Genomic DNA, 9,977 nt, shown 5'->3' with positions numbered 1-9,977 from the left:
CAGGCCCCCCGCGGCCGCGCGCTCCGGGCTCCAACGGCCTCAACGGAAGGAGGCGCGGGGGGCAGAGGCGCATCAGTCTGGGGGGGACCCGGGCGGGGGCCGTTGGGAAGCCGCGGCCTGGACCGGGACCCACCGGCGGCTCCCCCTGGGGCAGGGCTCTGACCCGCACTCGGCCTGCGGTAAGCAGCGCCCCACTGCGCGATGGGGGCTGAGGGCGGCCCGCGGGGGGCGCGACCTGAGGCCGGCGGGGTGGTCCGCGGGGCGGGGGGTCGGCGGGGGAGGCTGGGGGTCGGGCGGGACCTGAGGCCGGGCGGGGCCACGGGGGGCGGGCAGGGGCCCGGGATGCTGGGGGTGGGGGGGGCGTGGGCCAAGGAGCCTGGGGGGTCGGGAGGGACCTGAGGCCGGGCGGGGTCGCGGGGGGCGGGCAGGGGCCCGGGATGCTGGGGGTGGGGGGGGCGTGGGCCAAGGAGCCTGGGGGGTCGGGAGGGGGGGGCGTGGGCCAAGGAGCCTGGGGGGTCGGGCGGGGACCTGAGGCCGGGCGGGGCCGCGGGGGGCGGGCAGGGGCCCGGGATGCTGGGGGGTCGGGGGTCGGGAGGGGCGTGGGCCAAGGAGCCTGGGGGGTCGGGCGGGACCTGGAGGCCGGTGGGGGGCCGCGGGGGGCGGGCAAGGGCCCGGGATGCTGGGGGGTGGGGGGGGGGCGTGGGCCAAGGAGCCTGGGGGGTCGGGAGGGACCTGAGGCCGGGCGGGGCCGCGGGGGGCGGGCAAGGGCCCGGGATGCTGGGGGTGGGGGGGGGGCGTGGGCCAAGGAGCCTGGGGGGGTCGGGAGGGACCTGAGGCCGGTGGGGGCCGCGGGGGGCGGGCAGGGGCCCGGGATGCTGGGGGTCGGGGGGGGGGGCGTGGGCCAAGGAGCCTGGGGGGTCGGGCGGGACCTGAGGCCGGTGGGGGCCGCGGGGGGCGGGCAAGGGCCCGGGATGCTGGGGGTGGGGGGGGGCGTGGGCCAAGGAGCCTGGGGGGGTCGGGAGGGACCTGGGGCCCGTGGGGGCCGCGGGGGGGCGGGCAGGGGCCCGGGATGCTGGGGGTGGGGGGGGGCGTGGGCCAAGGAGCCTGGGGGGTCGGGAGGGACCTGAGGCCGGGCGGGGCCGCGGGGGGCGGGCAGGGGCCCGGGATGCTGGGGGGGGGGCGTGGGCCAAGGAGCCTGAGGGGTCGGGGGGGGGGGGCGTGGGCCAAGGAGCCTGGGGGGGTCGGGAGGCCGGGCGGGCCCGCGGGGGGCGTGGGCCAAGGAGCCTGGGGGGTCGGGAGGGACCTGAGGCCGGGCGGGGCCGCGGGGGGCGGACAGGGGCCCGGGATGCTGGGGGTGGGGGGGAGCGTGGGCCAAGGAGCCTGGGGGGTCGGGAGGGACCTGAGGCCGGGCGGGGCCGCGGGGGGCGGGGCAGGCCCCGGGTCGCCCCAGGGCTGCAGCGGGACTCGGCCAGGGCGGTTCCCGGGTGGCCCCACCGCTGCTCCACGCCCCGCTGTCCAGGTCCCGAGGTACTGCCCTAAGGAACCTGCCAAGGCCCCTGTTATTACCCGAACCCTCATGGACTCTATGATTGTGGCCACAAAATTAAAATTCTTTCCATTTTCTAAATTTCTACAAGTTTAGCAGACAATGGCGAGAATTTTTGTAAGACATACGAATTGTAGATTTAAAAAGATGTGAGTATAACATGGATTATTTATAGGATAAGTTATAATTTGCGTAATTTCCTCTGAATAAGTTCTAAGAAATTAACTTACATAATTTAAAAGACACTGGCTTTAATATTTGTAATATTGAATATAATGGTTTTGAGCTTGTACCTTGTGAAAGATTTAAGAATTAAGCATAAACTCTTATCACTTGATTATTGTTATTTTCAAAGTGCATTGATCAGCGACTGAACCACAAAATATATAGGTTAAAATAACTGGTTTTATTCTCCCTAGGTAACCTTTCTAAACATCATAGTTGATAATGTTTTCTTACTAGCACGGTGTTAGACAAGATAATGATTTGAAGGTCCTTGTAGCTTGAAGAACAGGTAATCTGGTCTGTGTATTCTTACTGTCTATATAGTAAGGAAGAATTATATTTATTTTTAAGTTATAACTGGTATTAAAATATGTATTTTTTGGACAAACAAATCAAAATAGAATTTTATTTTTTTAAATAATAAATTTATTTTTTATTGGTGTTCAATTTGCCAACATACAGAATAACACCCAGTGCTCATCCCGTCAAGTGCCCCCCTCAGTGCCCATCACCCAGTCACCTCCACCCCCCCCTCACCTCCCCTTCCACCACCCCTAGTTCGTTTCCTAGAGTTAGGAGTCTTCCATATTCTGTCTCCCTTCCTGATATTTCCTACCCATTTCTTCTCCCTTCCCCTCTATTCCCTTTCACTATTATTTATATTCCCCAAATGAATGAGACCATGTAATGTTTGTCGGTCTCTGATTGACTTACTTCACTCAGCATCATTCCCTCCAGGTCCATCCACGTCGAAGCAAATGGGTATTTGTCGTTCCTAATGGCTGAGGAATATTCCATTGTATACATAGACCACAGCTTCTTTATCCATCATCTTTTGATGGACACCGAGGCCCCTTCCACAGTTTGGCTATTGTGGACATTGCTGCTGGAAACATCGGGGTGCAGGTGTCCCGGTGTTTCATTGCATCTGTATCTTTGGGGCAAATCCCCAGCAGTGCAATTGCTGGGTCATAGGGCAGATCTCAAAATAGAATTTTAAGTCTTCTGGTGGAATTTATGTAACATATTCAAATAAAATCACAGGTTCTAGGGAGTGTTTTTCATCCCTCTAAACCTCAGTCCCCTAACTCTCTTCCTTCACTTCTGGCTTCTGGTTCTGGAACATATCAAGCTAGCATAATTGGTAGGGCGGAGAAAAGAGACAAATACTCTTTTTGTGAATCAGAGGTGGTTCATAAGAAGTATGCCGTCTTTACAACTGCTTATGGGCAGTGACTATTGAAACGGTTTATAGTAATCTCAATCTTAGTTAAAAATTACAAGAGAAAAAGTCTCAACACTGAAATGGTTCTCTTTTTTTTTTAAAGAAAGAACTTTCTTTTCTTTAATATTTTATTTATTTATTCAGAGACACACAGAGAGAGAGGCGCAGAGACACAACACAGGCAGAGGGAGAAGCAGGCTCCATGCAGGGAGCCTGACGTGGGACTCGATCCCGGGTCTCCAGGATCACGCCCCAGGCTACACGCGCCACTAAACTGCTGCGCCACAGAGGCTGCCCTGAAATGGTTCTCAAAGCCTTCTCATCCCTTGTATATACAGAGACTAAGAGACTTGTGCACACAGAAATGTCATCTCGTAAATTTTCTCAAGTGATATTTTTGCTTCTCATTTTTATCATAAACAACCATTCCCTTTCCTACTACGGATTAGTTACAAAATACTATACTTAACACCAGGTAGCTCAAATGCTATTATAACTTCTTATCGACTCCAGGATAAATCCAAAATTAATAGCATAGATATCAAATCCTTGCTGACAAGGACTGTGAGGAATACCAATAAAATTCAACCTTATTTCCTACATAAATTCTAAAAAAAAAAAAAAAAAAAAAAAAAATTGAAAAGATGTTAGTGGTAGCAGGCTAAAGTAGTACTTTTATTAAAGATAAAGATTAAATTGTAAGACATAGGTTACTCAGTATGAGAACCAAATGGTTAACTGATTTAGAGAATCAAGCAGACCGACCAAATGTGATGTGGGATATTTGGGGAGGACATACCCCGTATCTATTCAAAATAAATACATAAGGAAATAAATATGTAAATTAATAAGTAAATCTTTTTTTAAGCCTTAGAACACACACAGATCATGTCTTGTGTTTCTTGACACTCTAAGAAGTCCTTATTTTCACAGGAAATTGCCATGTTATGCATATTTTCAAATTAATGATCAGTTATTATTTCAGTGAAGGTTTAAGTGTTCACTCCCTTCAAAGCATTATATACTAGGCTTTATGGGGAAACCTGGTATAGGTTTTGGTATTCTCCTAAAGCATTTTTCCAAAGTTCAGAAACTAGTGGGCCAGATGAATGCATAAACAAAAGCAAACAATAACACAAAACCTTTGGGATGACACTAAATAAGAGAAATACTGTTATGGGTGAATGATGTGCTATGATGGTAGGAGGGAAGAAAAGTTAATTTTCTATCCAGCAACTGATTCTAGTTAAAAGAAAATATTATAAATAAATCAGAATTAATAAAATGCTTGTTTCTGTATTTATCTTGATAAACCTAACATGAAAGATAATGTACACTGTACAGTAACATTATAAAGTTACTGAACTATCTCCAGAAATATTCTGATATTTGAACCTTTAGTACTCATTCCATGAAGACTCTTCCTTCTCACATAATGCAGTACTCCTAGTCTTCATTAAATATGGCTAATGCAATAAGTATTAGGCTCTGAAAATTTCTTCAGAATTACATTTTTGTTAAGAAAAGATTTAAGGATCTTAGCAAAATTAGGTGGTTTTTTTTTTTTGACATAAGAAAATTGGATAGGATAACAAAAGTCTGTTTGGGTTAGTATAGAGAATCTAGTCAGTACTGTTTTACAAAACTCTTTGTAAAATAAGTTGTAAAATTCTCACTGTCCAATGCAGTGGCCATTAGCCCCATGTGAATCTTGAGTCCTTGAAGTGTGGCTGTTGCAACTGAGGAACTAAATTTTTATTTTATTTCAATTAATTTAAATTAAAATAACCACATGTGGCTAGTGGCTGCCATATTGTATAACCAGCTCTAGAATGAATATATGAAAATTGGTTGGGGCATTCTTGGTTAATTGATGGGGTAAGGAAACCAGAGCTGACAAACCAAGGTAACCGTGGAGCCTCTGCTAGTCCCTGAAGCCCATGCAGTCCTCATTTTCCTCTTCAGTGCATACAACTAATGTGGCAGGTCTGCCGCTTGATGCTAAAGGAGCAATCCTGACCATAAAAGTATGATAAATGATGCATCTAAGAGGTGGCAAAGTGCAGCCACCTCCTCCTTCAGGAGAGCTACATCTAATGAATTTCATCATTTCCAAGGTGTACATGTCTAATAGGAGACAATCAATAATTGCCTGCTGAGTAGATCGTCAAACAAAGTGAATAAGCTATACAATTGGAAAGGAGTAGATAAATAGAAAAGATTGCAAATGTGGAATGTATAGTATTTGAGATTTTGATTGCATTTGTTTTGAACTTCTAGATCAAGTTGGGAATAATTGGTATTTTACCAGTATTGAGTCTATGAATCCATAAAAATAGAATATTTCCTATTCTTTTACGTCCAATTTGTTTCATCCAAGTTTTATAATTTTCCACATATAGGTTTCATACATATTGGTTTTTAGTTTTGTTACATTGTGGTCTGAAAACATACTTGTATGTTTTTTTATTTTCTTAAATTTTTTATGCTGTGTTCTGTGTCTCTGAATATGGTATCTTGTAGAGTCCACCGAGTGAGCTTGCAAAGAGTGTGTATTTTTCTCTCATTAGGAGTATTCACCACCTACTGTCAATGTCAGATCAAGTTGATTCATATTCTACCGATTTCAGGTTCAACTCGCCTACTGATTTTCTGCCTGCTAGGTCAACCAGTTCTTGAAAGAGAGGTGTTGATATTTCTAATCATACATGCAGTTTAAACTAATCTAAGTATACTTTGAAATGATGCTATACCACTTCACATATAGTACAGGTCACTTTTTTATTTTTTATTTTGTATTTTGTATTTTTATTTTTTTTTGTACAGGTAACTTTTAATAGAGTATTAACCAATTCGTCCATTGTAAGCCTTAGGAAATTTCTTTCATGCATTTCACTTGGCTATATGCTATATCAGCTAGTAACATTATTGTTATTGCTTTAGATAAACAGCTATTGGTCAACTGATTTTATTTTTATTTTTAAAAAGATTTTTAAAATTTATTTTAATAGAGAGCAGTGGGAGAGAGAATGTACTCAATGTGCTCATACCTGATTTAACATAGCCAGGTAAAGAAATAGCAAATTGAACATAGGGTAGCAATAATTACCCAAACTGAAACGCAAAGGATACAAAAGTATAGTATAATCACATTCCTACCATCAATGCCTGACAGACCCAGTTGCTCTCCATCTGTGCACTGCTAGATATTGTCATCCATTCTGATTTGGTCCTAAAGATGATATGTAGTAATATCTCATCATAGCCTTTTTTGAAGGATAAAAATATTTAATAGTTTTCTATACATTTATACCTCGTAAATATTAGATATAGGAGATAGTACCTACCCTTCCTATCTTGATCTCCATCTGACAAATGTTTGGAGGTGAGCCTGTGCTGAGGCATTGTAGGGCAGTAACAGGGAGACCGTTACTTTCAATCCCTGACACCATTCTAGAGTGGGACTTTACAGAAACACACCATGGGCTGCCTGGGTGCCTCAGGTCATCATCTCATGGGGTGTGATATGAAGCCAGGGTCGGGCTCCACGCTCAGCACGGAGTCTGCTTGAAGAGTCCCTTCCACTGCCCCCGCCCCCCCACTGCCTGCTAATGTTCTCTCTCTCACACACACAAATAAATCTTTTTTTTAAAAAAGAAATAAACTCTATGTTAACACAGCAGGAATTCTTTCTCTAGGTGACAGTATAGATGCTGACCTATGTATTTCCATGTGTCAGTTAATCATGCTCCCATTTCTAATCTATTTTTTATCTCAGAAGTTTCTAAGGATGTCCCATCTATTTCTCTTGGTCCTTACTCATAACAACAGATCTTTTCTTGTAGAAAAATATCAAATACTGATATGCATTTTTTTTCCGGTACACTTTATTTCTTTATGTAAATCCAAGTTTTTGACATGTTATCTTGCTCCTTTAAAAGAACTTTCAAAATGTCTTATAGTACAGTCTGCAAACAATAAATTTTTCTTAATTTTTAAGAAAATGTTTATTTCATTAATTGAAGAACAGTTTCATCTGATGTAGAATTCTACACTGGTAGTTTTTTTTCTTTTTAATACTTTAATAGTTTGACTACTCTCTCTTCTCTTTGCATAGATTCTGATGAGCAGCTGGCTCTAATTATTGTTATTCCTTTATAGGTAAGGTTCCTCCCCGCTGGCTGCCTTCAAGGTTTCTATTTGTCTTTAGTTTTCTGCAATTTCAATATGAATTGCCTAGGTGTGTGGTTTTGATATTATCCCACTTGTGTTTTCTGAGCTCCTGGGATCTGTGATTTTGAGGAAATAAATCAATTGTGTCTTCAAATATTTCATCTGCTCATTTCCCATTCTTCTCCTTCTGTTATCCCAATTACATAAATGTTGTACTTTTTACATTGTCCCAGTCTTGGGTTGTGTTTTGTTTGCCTGTTACTGCCCTACAATGCCTCAGCACAGGCTCGCCTCCAAACATTTGTCAGATAGAGATCAAGATAGGAAGGGTAGGTACTATCTCCTATGTCTAAATATTTATGAGGTATAAATGTATAGAAAACTATTAAATAAAATATTTTTATCCTTCAAAAAGGCTATGATGAGATATTACTACATATCATCTTTAGGACCAAATCAGAATGGATGACAATATTTAGCAGTGCACAGATGGAGAGCAACTGGGTCTGTCAGGCATTGACGGTAGGAATGTGATTTAGAGGAAACTTTGCAATCTCTTATGAAGTTAAAAATATACTTCCCATACCATCCAGCAATTACTTTCTAGGTATTTACTCAGGAGAAATGACTACTGATATATTCAATAGTATGGATGATGATAAACAGTGTCCACCCCATATACTTGTTATGCAGATTAAATGACTTAATATATGTAACCAGTTTAGAGCAGTGCATAACACATGAACACAATTTAAGTACTACCTGTTTGCTTTTTAAATTGTTTTTATTGGACATTAGCACAAGTTTTCATTGGAAACTTTCTAGTAGTACTATAAGAATGAATAACATGGAAGGAAATGGAAAACTTTTGGTGGGTGGAGCAGAACTAGAGAATGTATATTATAAGATGTAAGAAGCACTAGAGTAAGAATTTTTTTCTCTCTTGTTCACTGATATAGGCCAAGTATCCCAAATAGAGTCCGGCATAGAGAAGTCAATAGATGCTTGTTGAACTGAATCAGCATGGACATGAAGATACAATTCCCGCATGTCCAACACTTATGAAAATTAAACATTCCATTACATGTGAACATCTACAGCTCAACATGTAATGCACATGGGAATAGAATTTGAAATTATTTCATGAACTACTGTCCCAAACTTGAAAAATGAAATCTGCATGAAGTAGATAATTTGCAAGTAGGAAAAAAGGCTACAAAAAGCCTTGATGATAAGTCAAAGGCATCTGATAGGACTAAAAGAAGATGGCAATAATTTAATTAGCTGAGGAAAAAATGGGAGGAAATGGAAAAACTCTAAGGAAACAAGTTTTTGTTGATCAGGGAATTCCTTAGTTCTACTCCATGAGGAACGTATCACACTGAACCTTGCACAGTTAAACTTGACCAAATTTGGTTTCATCTTCCTCCCTTCCTTTTTGCTAGTCTATATGGTTAAAAGATGACCAATATGAATGGAAGTTCACGAAATGATTATCATGAAAACTAAACTTTTAATTCTGCCTTGGACCTCCATATATAGCTGGCTTTAAAGTCTTAGGAACATCTTTTTACATGAGCAGAATGGCTTTACATACTGGCCCCAGATGCTTCATTACAAAAGAGATAATGTACCTTCTTCAACACCTCAAGCTGAGCATCCCTGACTGCTCTTCAGTGAGTGAGCCAATTATGTCAGTTAATCGGCAAGGGACTAGAGCAAGTTGCTACTATCATGTGATTCTGTTTACTTTCCTGTGATACTTTCTATGAAAAGGAGCTTTACCGCATTGTTCTACCTTTTCTATTCTCCCATTAGTCTGTTTTTCCTGAGACACATATTCTTACTCTTTAGGTTATCATGAACTATTGGTGAGACCATGGCTGATTTGCAAGATTGACTTGCACACTGAACTCAACTTGATTTTGTAAACAGCTAATGAAAAGAGAGATACTCTGGCTCTAAGCAATTCTCTATTCAAAACTTTTGTGCATTCAGGCAAAACTGAATTCCCAATCTTGATATGTTGTGAGTCTATAATTTTAGAAGATGATGCAGGGGTGTGGGTCTTGATGAATGCAAGTTAATATGGCCATGCATATTACCTGTCCAGATTCAGTCTTTTCACCCAACTGATCTCTCATTGGAGAGTTCATGAAATAGGACAGTACATAGGAAAAACGGGGCCAGAGTGAAGAAACAGAGCTGAAGGAAACAATGTCTAAGAGTGAAATATGAAATCTCTACAAAAGTGAAATGCTTTTGCTATGCTGTAATGGAAGATGAACTAAAGTTTGATCAATAAGCAATCTTAAAGGCCACTTCTAAAAGAACACTCCTCTTATATTAGTTCAGTGATACAGAAGAGTAAATATAAAATAACTGTGAAAATATAAGAAATAATGATAGATATTAAATTAGTTGTCCCTTCCCAGTAGCATGAATAAAGAGCTATTAACCATAAACTGCAATGGAATTACCTATTGGATGACAAAACCCCTAATATAAAGAGATTTTAGATCCGTTTCCTAAACTGACTACTAGTAATTATTCCTACAGAAAACCAGATTTATTCCTAAACGTCGGCAGTGAACTATGTCAGAGTAAACTACTTTTTTCTTCAGGTTAAAATAAATTTTAAAAAATACCTCAAAAGGTTCATAGTTATCTGGAAAATCAAATTTAAGTGCATAATCTCAATATCAATAAATTTAACCTATTGTGATAGGTTTATGTAGTACAAATTTAAATTAGCAATGCATACTTAATGAAAAAAAAGTATGTAGTTATAAAAAGTTATAAAAGATG

This window comes from Canis lupus, chromosome 16 (genome assembly GCF_011100685.1).
Source record: "Canis lupus familiaris isolate Mischka breed German Shepherd chromosome 16, alternate assembly UU_Cfam_GSD_1.0, whole genome shotgun sequence".
In the NCBI taxonomy this organism is placed as follows: domain Eukaryota; kingdom Metazoa; phylum Chordata; class Mammalia; order Carnivora; family Canidae; genus Canis; species Canis lupus.
This window is presented reverse-complemented; position numbering follows the sequence as displayed.